At 49.1% G+C, this 15,872-nt stretch overlaps 1 protein-coding gene across 8 annotated transcripts in view; it reads right to left on the bottom strand.

Moving 5' to 3' along the window:
- JAKMIP3 (Janus kinase and microtubule interacting protein 3) overlaps positions 1-15,872 on the bottom strand; it is a 93,791-nt gene that overhangs the window by 66,822 nt on the left and 11,097 nt on the right. Inside the window, exon 1 of one of the 8 annotated variants that reach the window (XM_083843502.1) lies at positions 13,475-14,969. The exons of 6 other annotated variants lie outside the window; for them this stretch is intronic. The gene's annotated coding sequence lies outside the window, so the exon portion shown is untranslated. Of the gene's footprint in view, positions 1-13,474; positions 14,970-15,872 lie in introns of those variants that run through there. One more of the 8 variants, XM_083843497.1, reaches the window with a different exon arrangement.

The following is a 15,872-nucleotide window of genomic DNA, read 5'->3' as shown; positions in this document are numbered from 1 at the left end:
GAACAGCCGTAACCCCTTGTGGCCTCCCTCACAGCCCTCTGAAATCATGCATTTTCCATTTATTTCACCAGGCTGTCAATTAGGCACTTGAGCCAAGTTCCACTCAAGTCAGTAGGAAACTTGCCATTCACTAAAAGGATCCCATCATTAAAGTAGTGGGAAGTCACGGCCTGAAAGGCACTTCTCACGAGCACCAGTTCAGCAAGCACAGCCCCGTCCATGGGCTGCCAAGCCCAGCGTGCCGCCAGCATGAGATGGGTTCTGGGGATGAGTGAGGCAGCGAGGCTTTGGATGCGGAGCTGGTGCTCACCCTCAGAGCCAGGAACGCGACAGGTCAGCGGAGCCAGCTCCCTGGAGGCCCCAGCTCTTTTCCTGAGAGCCTCCGCCTGGTCCTGGTGCAGCGGCACAGCATCTCCCACGGCAGCGCCAGCCCGCGCACCGGCACAGCCTGGGGAAGGGCGGGTGAAAAGATGGGGAATTAGCAGAGGAGGATGCAGACAGCAGAGCTAGCTGAACGCTTTAACGGAAAGCACCGCTTCTTAAATTACCATTTGCTCCTGGTACGCAAAGGGCCCATTTAGACCAACCACTTTTTGGCAAATAATCTATCAGCTTGGGGTCGGAACTCAGACGTGCTCCTGTAAGTCACGGCTGAGCCCCAGGCGCTCGGGTCAGTAGAAAAGAACCCCACTGACACGCGTGTTATACGGCCAACACATCCTCTAATCCGTGCTAAGTACTGAGGTACTCGGTACTTGGAATACCCCTATTTTGTCTGGCTAAGTACGTATTTCCAATTATAAGAAAAACATTTTAATCTTTTGAATCAAATTTAAAATATTAATAAGATTTAAAATAAACAACAAAATGAAACAAACCAACCAAACAAACCTGACTCAGTCCAGGCCCTGGAAGATGTCTGAATAAAATCCCAAAGGCAAAATACCCTCCCAGATACTGGAACAGAAAGACTACTGAACCTTGCAGTAACAGAGCTCATGTCTCTGAACAGAAACACAAAGCGGTGACTAGGAGGGAAATGCTCAGAGCACGCAGGGAAGGCCACGCCGAGGAGCAGGACATGCCCCGTGTGCTGTGGAGCAAAGCCTTCCCGGGCCAGAGGCACGTCAGAGGTACTTCGTGCTAAGGATATGCAGATGCAGTGTTTTTTCACTGCTGCTGACCTTGTCAAGGTGATTTCTGCTCATAGGTGGCTATGCATTAACCAGATATACATGGCTGAGAATTTTAAAGCTATAATCTGATTTTTACTCTTTTTTTTTTTTTAAGCTGATTTGATTTGAGATGCTCCATCAATCTTCCCAGTCAATTTGCTTGGCAGGCAGATATCCATTTCTCTGCAGTTTTGTGCAACAGAGCAGTAAGTGGGTTTAAGACTTCCTTTCAGTATGGCAGAACCAGACCCATCTAAAATGAAGTCAAGAATCCAGTCCTTTAGGGAAACCTTATTTTCAGCACTGGAGCTCTGTAACCTCTTATTTATTTCTGTAACCAAGACTAACAGCCAGAAGAGAGGCTAACTTCCACGGAAAATCACATTCAGTTCACGTACATTGTCATGCTGAAGATACAGAGTTCCTAACAGGGATCATGTAGATTGAACCTTCTAATGCTGCACTAAATGTAATCAGCAACAAATGTAAAAATAATTGGAATGAGCATCTCAGAAGGTGGTTCATCCAAAAAAGTACACGTGTGTGTGCAATGAGAAAGTCAATAGAAATTATACCACGTTTCACAGCCTCCTGTGACTTGGACCAAGAAGGACAACGCACGCAGAGAATTAAATCTCTGATGGCACCAGGTAACACACATGGCTCCAACTGCCATCAAAAGACATCCAGGGACCAATATGCAAAGGCAAAAATGAAATGAAATATAAACCCCGCTAGAAACTGAAGATGTCCATAGAACTCGGGATGTGTTGATGTCAATCAGCACACTTCTGCATAGGCTGCTAACATAACTGAGTATAACAAGAACATTTGTTGTTCTTGTACAGCTAAGTCCTGCCATTCTAAAATACAGAGTAAAATTTGCCGTGCATCCCTTAATCGGGTTATTTCAACAAAAAGCACCTGCTTTATCTAGCTCCCTTCAAACAAAAGTGTCTGCTCTCAGGTTCTCAGTATTTGCATTTAGAAACCAGTGCTGAAAGCAGACAGCTTAAAGTACCCGATACCACCACAAATGATGAGAAAGACTTCATCTCTCAGCTAAGCCAAGTATGGCTTCAAAATAAAACATTAATGAGCCAAAACCTTGTGGTCTATCCACAAGTGGAATCAGGTCCCAAACACCCTTCGTAGTCTTGGAGCTCCGTTAATTTGTCATCAATGCTTGAACTCTGGATGCTGCTCGAGCACAGGAACTGTCCACTTGATATTTCAGATATGCGGTATAATCCATGCAAATAAAAATAGAGAGAAAACAGCACCAAAAAGAAAATTGATGTTTCTAGTTTCTGAAGTCTCCTGGCCCTCCAGAGGACAGGAGCTGAGAGGTGACGGACGGGAGCCTGGCAGCAGCCGAGGCACCAAGTGCCCAGCGTCATTGTGCGGGGCTATCCACTGCACTCACAGTGGCTCCAGTAAAACACCCGCAAGCCCTGTCATCCTTGTTTAAAGGCTGTCAGGATTCCCCTGAGCACTGCCCGAGTTCACCTACTGCATCCCTTCACCCCGCAAAGCCTCGCCTCGCCCTCCTGCTAGGAGCACAGATCCGGAGGACATCCAGCAGAAGTTCCTCAGCCTTCCTTAGCCCACACAGTGCCAAGCGACAAAAAAACCACACTACAGAGGAAATCTGCAATACCACACTTGCTCTTTTGGCCCTTAAAGCACCAAGGACTAAGTCACTCTGTCCCGAGTGGCATCTTCTGGCAGCAAGGCCTGCTGAGGTCTTACCTTGGGAGAACCTACTCACATGCAGACCTCTCCCTCCCAAGGGCTTGTCCAGAATGGAAATAGCGATAGCTTTGCTTTTCTTTGTGAAATACGCTATATAGAAGAACTGGGAGAACACTGTCCCAAACACCTCCATTTACAGAGAGGACACGGCTAGGGAAGAGCTCTCTCCTAGCTGTTTGCTTAGCGTTGCACCTGGGTAATCTAGCATTTAAATCCAGGATTTTCCAGCCTTAGAGCCTTCTGCGCTTACTCCTTCAGAGAAAGTCGCTTCTCACATGGCTTGCACCGCACCGATCTCTAGCTAAGAGGATGTGTCCATCTGGCTTCTGACTTTCTGCCCGATCCCTGCTCCTCACAGCGGGAGCAGCCTGTGCTGGGAGCGGCGGCTCCGCTCTCTGCCTGCGGGCACAAGGAACCGCAGGGCTCTGCCCTCCTGCCCACTGCTGCCACCGCAGCGGCCGGGTCTGCAGTGGTGGAGGATGGAGCCGTGCCTCTCCTGGGCACCTGGGCAGTGTAACGCACAGCAACAGCCATGCTCTCCGTACAGCTGCAGCCTGAGCCTGGTAAAGTTTTGACAAAATATAGGTAAGAACTGGGCAAACACTTGTCATCAAGCCCACAAGCTCCAGAGGAGTCCACGTCCAGGCAGACACACTGTGACTACCTGCAGAGAGCTGCTCCCAGCAGGCGGAAGGGTTTCACGGGCTGCGCTGAATCTGGGCTAGCAGACACGACCTCAGAGAAACCCTGCATGTAAATGTGTAAAGGATGCCAGAACGTAAACCTGAGCCTCAGTTTCACAATGTATACTTTAGGGTTGGATGCTTACGCAATTAACTGCTTAAGAAGGTTTAGTAAGATGATGTATAACAAAGTCTAGGCATGGGTGGGGGATTGAAACAAAGGAGGAACAACCGCTGAGACGGAGAGATTCCCAGCTGAGGGCTCCAAGGACCAGAGCCAGGGCTGGCAGTGTTTGATATTCTGCTGGCGACCTGTAAAAAGAGTAAAGGGTGGGATATCAAAATCTGCTGATAACAGAGGATTATTTAGGTCAATCAAGATGAGAGAGGAATATAAAGCAAGAAAAGGGAAGAGAAAACTAAAACAATAACCACAGACTAGGAAATTAAGTAACTAAGCAACATGAAATTCAATGTGGGAAAGTACAAGACAATCCATATTTAAAAATACATTTTGACACATCCTGCAGACAGAGGTTTAGGAGGAAAGATCAAGTCATCATTGAGGACATCTGTTGTACATGCAGCTAGGTAAATAAGATATTAGATTTTAATAGCACGAGGCAGGAAACAAGATGAAAAGCATTATAATGCTGCAGAAGGATAAGTGGTAGGTACTCGTGATTACAGTAATATTCATCTAAAAGAAACGTAAAAGGTACAGCCAGGTAACAAGAGAATCAAGGCCTGTGATTTTTTGAAGAGACATTAAATAGGCAGCTATAAATGACTGATATCATGAAAGTGAAAAGAATTTTCATTTACTTTTTCACAATAATGCAAGCATGAGAAGCCACCCGACGTTATTAAGGGGCATTGGCAGGAGGTAGTTACACGATTTCACAGCAGACAGACAAATCTTCCCTTTTGCACAGCGCACTGCAGACACTGGCAGCACTCCTCTGGCATCCTGCTGCTCCTGCCATCAAACCACCACAAGCCAAACCCACCCCGAGAGACAAATGCTGCTGCTCTGAGCAGAGCCCTCACCCTGCCCTGCATGAGCCACCGGCCGCAGGGTGACAGCGGCAGAGCTGACGGCATCCAGCGCCAGCAGGACCTGTCACAGCGCCTAGGAAAGGTACAGCGACGCTACGTAGCCTCCATGGGAGCAGGTCGAGTAACAAAAGCATCAGAGCAACAGGTTTTGCTGCAAATGCCTCCCACGTATTGCCAAGAGGGAAAAAAAATGAAATAAATAGTTGCTCTGAAACCCTTGCTTTAGATATACATACATAAATCCCTTACAAATGAAGAAATTGAGCATTCCCTGGGCTAGCACGTGGCTGGCAACGGAGCTTCTGCTCCCCGGTAAGAAAACATCCAGCAGCACAAACTCTCCAAGGCGACCTGCTGAAAACGGGAAAGCAGAACATGGAGGAGAGCTATTTCGGGCTGCTCACACAGCACCTCCATCAGCCCGCCAGGGCACAGCACTGGGAGCCTCGCTGCCCCTCCCTCTTTCAGCTTTTACGTGCTCTAGGAATGGATACTAAAAGGAATAAAAGAAAAATCATTAAAATTATACAGCCTTTGTAGTGCATGGCGTTTGTTGTTGCGGTTGGTTTTTGCTTTCTTTTGTTGTTGTTTTTAAGAGGCTTAGAGTAAAAATCGCCGCAGTTTGACTTCATTTTCAGCCACATGCAGTTTGTGAGGCCCAGCATCACTGCTCGTAGTGAGATACCGTTGGTACACAGCCCTGGACACACAGCTCGATCTGCACGTTGCTTCACTTCTCTAAAGCGTTCTCCCCACATAACCCAGAGCACATCAGAAAATAACTGCAAGCCAAGGCTCAGCAGGCTCCACCAGCATCCTCACTTGCTGTCTCAGTCAGGATTACCGTTTGGCTCCTGGCCCTGCTTTCCGCAGCCCCTGTCAGAGCCCTGGCCACGCACCGAGCAGCTCGGGGGTGCAGGGAGGGCTGAGCCAGCCCCCTGAGCCGAGCTCACGCAGCCTGCAGCCCCGTGCAGGGCGACACCCCGCTCCCTAACAGCCATAAAAAGGGCCGTCCAGCCCCACAGCTAAGCACGGCATCACGAGAAGGACAGAGATTGTCCTCATTTCGGGTGATGCCTCACCTAAATCCCAGCTCAGCTGAGCACCACAGAACTAACGTGTCTCCACATTTGTTTTTAAACTCGCATCCAATTAAATCGCCCAACAGGAAGCACACCACGCTTCGTCTTCCCATGTCACGGCAAGGCAGCAGAGCCCCGGCTGCAGCCGGGGAGGATGGGCGGCTCTCCCGGCTGTTAATAAGCACCGGCATCATCTCGGAGTCCAAGTCAGATGCAAACAAACATCAGCACTCGGCGTGGCATTTCAGAGTGCTTGCTCTAAAATTAGTGTGTGCCCAGGCGTTGGCAGGCCCTGGGGACCTGTCTGCTACAAGGTTCATGCTCCCTTCCCAAGACGCCCTTCACAGCTGCTGCAGTCTTGCAAAGTCCCAACTGTCTGGGCATCAGCCAGTCTCTGCACACCATTTTTCCTTTGCTTTTGGAGGAAAAATAGCTAAAACTGATCTGCTGCTTAAAAAACAAAACCAAAAGGCTAGGAAGTTCACGTTAGCAGCAAACTTTGTCCTCAAAGAATTTGCAGAAACGTTTGTGATTCCCAGTACAAAATGACCGCCTGGCCTGCACCCCGCACAGCAGCAAAGTGCTTCTGGTTTAGTTTTGGACCTTCCTTGTCCAAAGCGCATCAGGCAGGACAAGGCCAGGCATTAGGGCAGAGACAACAAAGTTTCTTGGTCCTTCAACTTAATGAGATTATTTCCCCTGCCCTTCTGGTTTCCTTTTTTTCATTTCTGTATTGAAATCACATAATTTCTTCTTTCCTGTCGCTTTGCATAAAAGCTGTTTGTACAGGTGCCATGGTGAGATGGGAGCCAAGGTGTGGGGCCAGCCCTGCCAAGGCGAGGAGAGGAAGAGGAAGAGCCCCAGGGCTTGGTGATGAGAGGAAGGAGAAAAGAGGGATGGGAGGGGAAGGCCTCTGTGGAGACCGAGCTGAGCTGATCAGTGCAGCACCAAATTCACAGCCCCTGATGATATTGCTGAGATTTTTGTGAACTTTTTAATAGCTTTTTTTAAAAGTCCATGGAAAACATATATGTATTCATGGCATCTGATGTTTAATGTTTGCTTTTGAAATGTTTTTGTTTGCAAAATGCAAACCTGCAATTTACGAGCAACTGCCAGTTCAATTTCCATGCTTATATCTGAAATTATAGCCGGAGATTATTTTTCCACCTAAACAGTTTACATCTTAGCAGTAGTTCACCAGGACAGCGTTGTTTTCAAAAGCCAGATGTTGCATTTTAACGGTGACCAGAACGCTCCCACTTGTAGGTACCACCTGCAGCTTCTCTTGGTAAGGAAAGCCGGCGAGCTTTCCGAAAGGCCAGCTCCCTGCTTCCCACACCCGCTGGTTCCCTCCATTTCGCTCCCAGCTCCGTGGCCGCAGGAGGGAAGATGGACAAGCTTCGGGAAGCGAACAGCCTCCGGCTGTGCAGCTGGACCACAGCAACGCCGTGTAACAGCACGAATAAATAAGGCTGCTGCAGCTCCAGCAGATAAACAAGTGCGAGGGCTGCAAAAGCACCAGGCTGCAGCTGCAGAGACCTCGGGCAGCGGGGACGGCAGCGGGGACCGGGGCAGCGGGAGGGGCCCCGGGCTCGTTCCCCGCTGCCTGCGGGGCGCACCTGGGCGGCGCGCCCGGCGTCCCCCAGCCCCCCCGGCATCCCCCAGCCCCCCCGGCACCCCCCGGCCCCCCCGGCTCCATCCCGACGGGGGCTGCCGGGGCCGGCCCGACCCCCCCGGCCCCCCGGAGCCGCCCCCGGCCGCCCCCCGGGCCCCCCTCACCTGCGCTGGGTGCGGCGGCGCCGCCCGGCCGCCGGGGCCGTGACTCAGCAGCCGCGGCCCGGAGCTCGCCGAGGGCCGCGGGGAGGAGCTGCGCCGCGCCCCGTGCCGCCGCTCCGCAGGGCGCTCGGGGTCCCCGCCGGGCTGTCCGCGCCCAGCCCTGCCCGGCCGCCCGCCGTCGGGCAGCGGGAAGCAGCTGGGGCGAACCGAGCGCCAGCCCGCGTGGGAAGCAGGCCGGGCGAGGAGGAGAAACCGTCACCCCCTGCCTGCGGCGTGCCTGAGGAGAGGCAGCATCACGGCGCTAGCAACCGAGCCCCGCCGCTCCGCCTCGGAGCCGACAGCAGCCGGGTCCCCGCAGCCTGCAGGAGCGCGGCCGGGCTGAGCCCCGCACCCGCCGCCTGCCCGCCCGCAGAGCGGCACCCCCTGACCCGGCACCCCCCTGACCCGGCACCCCCCTGACCCGGCACCCCCCTGCATCAGCCCCGGGGCTTGTTGTCCTTACCCGAGGTACCCCCCTCCCCGACAGACCAGGTAACAGAGAACTGACTCACCGACTCGGTTGTTCGTTTGTTTTCAACCTCATCTTAAAACAAAGACGGGAAAGATTTTGCCAGTGCCACCATAAAGTCCATTTGGTAATAATTGCCCATACCGAGTGCAAGAGAAAAAGCAGGGCTGCGGTGCGTGGCAGGCTGTGAGGCGCTGCTGGCTTTCACAGCGGATGCTCAGCGTGGGGAGAGCGCAGCCCCAGCCCTGCCACTGCCCTTCCTGAGAACCCGGCCCTTGGAGTGCAATAGGTGCAACCGTGCCCATGGATAGCTGGCCCATTACAATGGAGAATGAAAGCTGAAAGCTTCCTTCCAGAAGCGCCGAACCAAGAGCTGCCTGAGAGTTCAGCCTGTGTCAAGTCTGCAGCATTTTAGCTTTGTATATACTTCAATTAAGTAGGCTTTCACTTCAATTTTTAATTAAAGCAAGAATGCTGATGCTATTTACACAGATTTTTTGTGTTTCTTTCACTGCTAGTACAACTGAGTCATGGCCACAGCCTGCAGATCCGGATGGATCTAGGACAGCCCCGGTTACAAACCCCCTGACCGTCAGGCTGCTGAGACAGCAGGACCCCAGCCGCAGCCCAGAGGTGCAGAAAGGACGGCTGCACAGCTCTCATGTCCCTCTGCAGCCATAAATACGTTCAAACAATTAAAACATTAAAGATCAGCTACAGCTGGGTGGGTGTTTATCACTGAGAGCTTCAAATATTCACTCACAGAGTTTTAGAATGGATTAAATGGGTGAATTGGTAAGAAAACAGAAAGAAAATTTTCATGGCATGTGGTAGACTGCAAGGTGAATTAAAAAAGAAAAGTCAATATTTGCCTGAAGGGCCACAAAACCACAATTTAAAATAGCAAGAGCTGCAGCCCCCTGGGGAGCGCCCGAGCTCCCTGCGCACCCCCCCCCCCGCACACCCCCGGCAGGCAGAGGGCCCCCAGGGCCACCATAAGGATGTGCTACCTACAGCAACGCCCCATTGTGCAGGTGGAGAGGGCTGAGGAAGGGCTGTGACACCTCTGTTTCTTCCTCCTTGGTTCTGTGCATAGTCTGCCTCCTGACTACCACTGCCTTGTTTTTGTTACATCCTCCAGGTGCAAATAAAAGATCTCGGTGTGAGCTAAACAGACATTTCCTTTGATCAAAGTTTGTCTCTGCCTCGTCTCACCCTTCTCTTCCCTGCCTGCTTCTCTTCATAGCACACATTAAAGAGAAAAAACAAAACCGAGAAAACTAATTTTGGTTTGACCCACACTGCTTGACAATTTTTTTGCACGTGTACGTATCAAAGGATAAAGAAAACAGGTTTTACCCAGGGCCTCTGAGGGCACAAGCATCTGTGCCTCGAATCCAGGGGGAATTGCTGTTCCTGGCTCCCCACGAGCTCCCCAGGCCACGGCCCCTGTGCCGAGGAGCAGCGGCTGCCCGCGGCTGCCCACGCCGCCCGCTCTCCAGGCACGTAACGGGCAGCAAGTCCCAGCCGGCGGCTCGCGGGGCTGGGCAAGGTGTGCCCAGGCCACCCGCGGGGATCGTCGCCCTGGCTGGCTGCATTTGAACAGAGATAGCTTTCCTCCACGGCCTGGGGAGCCTCCCCTGAGGCACAGTGGGCCGTGGCTGCACCCCTGCCCTCCCACACTCATTTGGCAAACACACCTTAAGGGCAGAAACTTTGCTGTAGACTACCTGGTGAATTGTATTTACATGGAGAGCTCAAAGACTGTACGCAAAAGGCAATGCCTGAAGCACAGGGTTACAGTGATGAAATTCGCAGAGGGAAGAATTTTTACGCTGGGTTTATTTCTCAATCATTTTAGTCAAAATATTAAAATAAAACTGCAATTATGATGTAAAAAATGAAACTAAAATGTGTGTTAGAGTTGCTTACATTTAATTAAAAATAAGAGTTTAAAAGGCCTGTTTTTAAATATTTTCCTCCAGAAGGAATGTCAAGCGATAAGTTTTTGTTCTGTTTGGGTGGAACTTAAAGGGAGAAAGAAGAAAAAGGAAAAACCCATTTGAGATGTTTCAGTTCAGCATATGAACGAAGCCATTTTTCCCCCCTTTTCTGTTAATGTAGGCTCTCTTTAGGGAGGAAGAGAACCTCAGAGGAAGCTGGGCAAGACCCAGCCTGCCTCCAGCACACCCCCAGCCCAGCCGGACCCACCGATGCTGCCGGTGACCACCACCATCCTCCTCCTGCCAGCGACAACCTCAAGGGCAGGACCAAGCCCACAAAGCTCTGAACAGTTTACGTGCAATTTGCACTTTAAAAAATAAAGTATAACAAAACAAAATATTACCTAAAAACTGGGCAGGACAAGGAGTAGACCTCTCCCTGCCCTGCCCTGGTCAGCTCCAGCAAGTTGAGGCAAGAAGGGAGAGGAAAGCTTCGCACCGAACCAGGAAGCGGGAATTTTCTTCCCTGCTATTGACAAAGGGACCTGTAAATTTTGTTCCTCTTTGGCCTTTATCTTCTCTGATGACTTAGCAGCAAATGCTGAAGACAAATTTCCATGTTTTGTCTTTAAGTAGACGTGGCTGAAAATAAAAACCAAACTAAACAACAACAAAACCACTATGTCCCAGAGTTCAACATCACAAAGATTTCAGAATCCACATTAAACCTGCGAAGAGGCACTGCAAGCCTGCCAAACGTGGTATTTTCGAACAGCTTTGACTCTACGTGCTCCTTTCCAGTCCTCTCCTCGTGAATGAGTTACCATGAAGACAGTCACATACTTCTGAAAAGCAGTCTAACGTAAGGCTCTTAAGATTTACTCCACAAGACATTTTCCAAAAATAATGGCCTAGAACTTTTTTGAGTTGTGGAAGAAAGCTGATTTGAACTTCTATATGAAAAAAAACAAACAAACAACAGAAATAAAATAATTAAATGTTTGTAACAAGTAATTGCTACTAATCCCACCTGAGTGACTGATGCCCAAGATTTTGCTGTAGTAAATAATTGATTTTTAGCTGGACATAACTTGAATTAATGCCTCAAAATGAGTCAAACTGGAGCTTGGAACCCTGAAAAAGCTTCAGAGACCCAAGCTTGCACTTTTGTTACTTGAAATAGATGAGTCACATTAATATGAATTAAGCACCCATGAAATTATGTTCATATTCACAACCCTGACCTGGTGAACCAAAGCTAAGTTTAATGAAAAGTCACTGATAAACCAAAGTTGCCTTTTTTTAAAATAGCATCCAGGCTTTTGCACGTTATCACCTACTGTTCCCTAAGTGCTCATGTGGGGAAGTGGTCTGTTGCCTATTTGCCATCTGTTTTCCTCCTTGTAAGGAATAGATTTATATCAGACAAGCATATATCTAGGTCCTTTGTGCAAAATAGTAATTATTGCTGTTAACGAGACAGAACATTTCAGGCCTATAGCGCAGAACATAGTGGGCAAAAAAAATCTTTGTACGAAAACAAGTTTGTCTTTCATACAATTTGACTTCCCTTTTCCTAGAGCTTATACTCTTTACCTAAACTCTGCATAAAGCTCACGTGAGTGCATACCTAGATAAACAGAATAGTTTTTCAGCATGGCATTACTTAAACTAGCCATAGCAATCCGAAACGTACAAGCCATACCCAGCACCAAACTCCTTAGCACATTCTCCAAGCATTAAAACCATGTTCACAAGAAGGTCAAGGGGCAAGATCTCCCCCGGTACCCCGGGCAGTTGGGTCTACCTCTACATCTCAGTGCCTAGCAGTGGGTCCCAGCCTACATTTTCAAATACCCAGTGGCTTTGTTCAGAATTAATTCTTTAATTACCCCGCAGGTGGGCGCGGTGCTCAATGCCACTGGTTGCCAGCTACAAGAGGTGAGAGAGGAGCTGAGGCCATCACCGAGCCGCTGCCAGGCAGCTTTGGCACGGTCAGGGAGGCCAGGCTGTGGCACCAAACGCAACTAAAGCCAACCGCCCGGAGCAGGCAGGGGTCTCGGGTCACTACAGAGTGCTCCAAAAACGCCTCAGCTCCGGAGCGGGTCGGTCTGAGCCCTACTTGGTGTGCCCAGAGCTGAGTGCAGGCACAGGGGCTGCCACACCACAGCTGAAATGAAGAAAACCAGAACAGAAAATATTTCCAACGCTCATAAATTACAGCCCAGAGTTACCAAATATGTTCTTATAGACAGCAATATGTAAGTAAGTGATAAAGAGAAAAAAAAGAGTGCTAAAGTAAGTGAAAAGATGAGGCATCACGCCCAAGGGCTGGCTGGAGGCAGGAGCAATGTGCCTCACAATTTTCAGGGCAGTTTTTATTAGCAGCTGAATTATCTGGTTTCATTTGGAGCTGGCATACAGTCATGCCATCAAACTGTTCCAGAGATACATCTGTTGTTTTAAGAAATCCTTGCATTTCTTCCTCCTTATCTTTCACTCATGATTTGCAGATCTGCATGTACCTCTATCTCTATGTCGACATCCCTTCCCAGGAGGTACATCTACTCTCGAGCTGACTGATACTACTTGATGTCACTCTTTGTTGATTGACATAGAAATATAAGCAGAAGGAAAAATATTCATGTCTGCAGTGTCAAATGCAGCTGCTGAGTGACTTATTTTTAAGTGACAGTAATATTTTTAGCAGAAGCACCTATTTTTCTTTAGTTCATGTTTATTCACCCCCCCCCAAGTTAATCAGCAACATTTTTTCCCCTCACATACCTGTTACTGCCCTCACAGTAAAACACACCCAAACAGTTCTGACAGCACCAGACCAGAGGGATGGAAAGCAGAGTTACCGTGGTCAGAAGGACAACTAATTTTGTTCTGTTACAGATGCCTACTCCTTGACAGTAAAAATAAACAGGCCGACGCCAGTGAACAAACGCTTTGCTTGTTGGAAGCCATTTCAGATTTTCCATCAGCACTCAGTGCTGCTGCAAAGCTGCTCCTGCTGAGCATCTCGGCCTTCCAGCTTCAGCTGGTGAAAGGAACTGTTTGCATCTTTTTCTTCCCCACGAACTCTGCACAAACAGAAAACGCCCAGCTGGCATCAGTCCTGATCTAGAAAAGGGAGTGCACCGTGGGCCACGAAGATCATTTCGCCCCCACTCGTGATGCTCCTCCTAGGAGGCTGCTAGAGACACTGCACAGCAAAACCAAGCCGCACTACAAGGCCACTGTCCTAAAGCCCGCATCATTTCCTTCCGTACACACCTCTCTCTAGTGCTATAGACTGTGGCAGTGGAGTGGAAACAGAAAAGATTAGCTCCTGTGGTTTCCTCCTCCCCAGCAAAGTCCAGACTTCCCAGCCAGACCACGGAGTCTCAGCTCTCCCGAGCTGCCAGCAGCACTGGCTCTGCCCCAGGAGGGCACGAGCCCAGCACCAGCTGCCCGCACCAGGCACTCGTTGGGACGCCCTTACCCACACACACGCCTTGCAGGACGGCTCCAGCATGTCCCCAGCGCTCCTCTCCTTCCCATCCTTCACACGTGCAGTACTTCCCACTTGCTGGGCTCTTTGCTTCCCCACTACATTTTTGCTTAATAAACAATTACCACATCTAATCAGGCCAGGACTGTAAGCCACTGTTAAACTACCCACAGGTATCTTAGCAAGGGGCCAACCCCCCAAAAAAACAAACAATCAAACAAACAAAACGACACAAAGACAGCTAAGAGAGCTGTAAAGCTGCCTCCATTTAAGAGCTCCCTGGGCCAGCCCAGCCAGGCTGTGCCAAGAAGCAGCTCAGGGCTCCCAGCCTGCTGGGCCAGCCGACAGCCCGACAAGGAGCACCTGTGAGCAGCCAGCCTTTCGCTCCTGCTGAGCTCAGACGTATCCTAAGGGCACTTAGGCACCATGAGATTTCCACTGCAAGCCTGGGAGCCAGCAGAGTGCAGAACTTTGGCAGCAATGGTCTTGTCCTTACAAACTGTCCAAACGGGCAGGACCGATGCAATTGACCACAGGCAAACCCAAACTGCACCAGCCTTGTGTAAAATACAGGAAAACACAAAGACACCCACAGGTGACAGCATCAAAACATATAACGAACCCTTCCGTGAGCAACAGGACCACCAGGCCACGGGAGTGCCTTTGGTCCGGGGCTGCAGCCGCCTGCCCACCGCAGTCGGGGCCCTGCCCGTCGCTGCCATGCCGCAGGACGTGCCAGCAGCTCACTGCCACGGCCCCAGCCCACGGCGCCTCCCGCAGCGACGGGTGGAGAAACAGCGCGCTTGTGTGCTTGGAAGCAGCTCGTGGCGCAGCGGTGCCTTAGCTCCTTACGGAACCGTTCACAACACTGCAAATCCCCAAACTGCGTTGACTGGGGAGAGAAAGGTCTTAGCAGCTGCAAGCAGTCATTGTCAATATTCACTCTTTTTAATCTCTGGCAGATTGGTATATTTTCTATTTACTTATTATTACAGCGGATAAAGGTAGTAGTTTTTTCTTTTTTCTTTAGGACCCTTTGCATTTTCTACTAACTCAATGCAAGCATCCATTGCCTGTAGCTTACTCTGACTTTGCTTTGGATGCAAACGAGATGGAAGCAAATTTCCCATCCAGCATAAAAAGCATTTCCCAAGAAATAGTTGGGATAATTTGGCCTTACATAGCATGCAAGAAGGAGTCATGGTATTAGAAAATAATGAAATGATGCATTGTGATTAAACATTTTATTTTGCCAACAAAAACTCCATAAATCACAATGGGTATTTACTGCTATGGACCAAACACTCAGTACTTGTCAACTCCTGTCTTTGAACCAGTTCATAATTCAGGTATCACATCATGGCATGCACATCCCTGCAATTCTCCAAAGTGACAAAGGCCGTGACTAAAAATTACTGTCCACCTCATTGTACACCATAACTCTATCAGCTACTTTTAGGGATTTTTTTCCTGTGTCAGTGAAAATCTGAAACTTTGCCTTAGAGGCAAAAAAAAATCTGTGCTTTCGTGGTTATACTGGATTTCTAGTATGCTTTCAAGATTCTCATGAAATTCCTTTGCTGAAATTTGTTTTCAGATAGAGTAAGAAAATGTCACATGCAAGAATGAACCCTGTATCTATAAAAAGCAAACGTTATGGAAGCGACTGTTCCATTTTTAGAAGAAATGCTAGAGAAGACATCTTTAAGCCATAAAAATAAAAAATGGGTCAATTTAGTGCTCTGGTTTATGTAGGCTCATATATAAAAACATGTAAGCCATTAATATTCAAGCTTTATTTTCTATGACAGAATGGGACAAAAGGATTGCTTAATTAATTGCTGTGAAGTACTGAAAGATGTCTTAATTTTAAAATATTTCACTTGTGTTAATGTTCATAAATTGCAGGATTAGCAGTAATTTATGACTTCATTATTTAATGTGACATGTACACGGTTACAAATTATTGCCTTTAAATCAGAGAAAACAAAACTGAATATATCACGTGTTACATAATTTTCCTCATTTCTAGAACTCAGATCCTTTTGTCTTTTTTTTCCTTAAGGAAAATGTTACTTCACATTTTCTGTTCTCAATAGTTTCAAGTTGCTCCTGCAAAACAACAGCACAGCCCCACTGCATAACGGGTGCCGTGTGCCGCTGGTGAAATGTGCCGCTGGGATCCACACTTCTGTTACGTGCCCTGACGTAGGCCTCGTTAGGAAAGACAATTCCCTTTTTTTTTTTTTTTTTTTGGTGCCTTTCCCCATCTCTTTGAGGTTGGGCCCTCTGTCTGTGGGGCCACCTGCACGGTGCGAGGCAGAGTGCCATGCAAGTCACCGCAGCATCAGACATGGGAAAACGTGAGCACGACCACCACTGGATGAGC

This window comes from Anser anser (assembly GCF_964211835.1).
Source record: "Anser anser genome assembly, chromosome: 7".
Lineage (NCBI taxonomy): Eukaryota > Metazoa > Chordata > Aves > Anseriformes > Anatidae > Anser > Anser anser.
The sequence above is the reverse complement of the archived record's forward strand: the minus strand, read 5'-3'. Positions and strand labels throughout refer to the sequence as shown.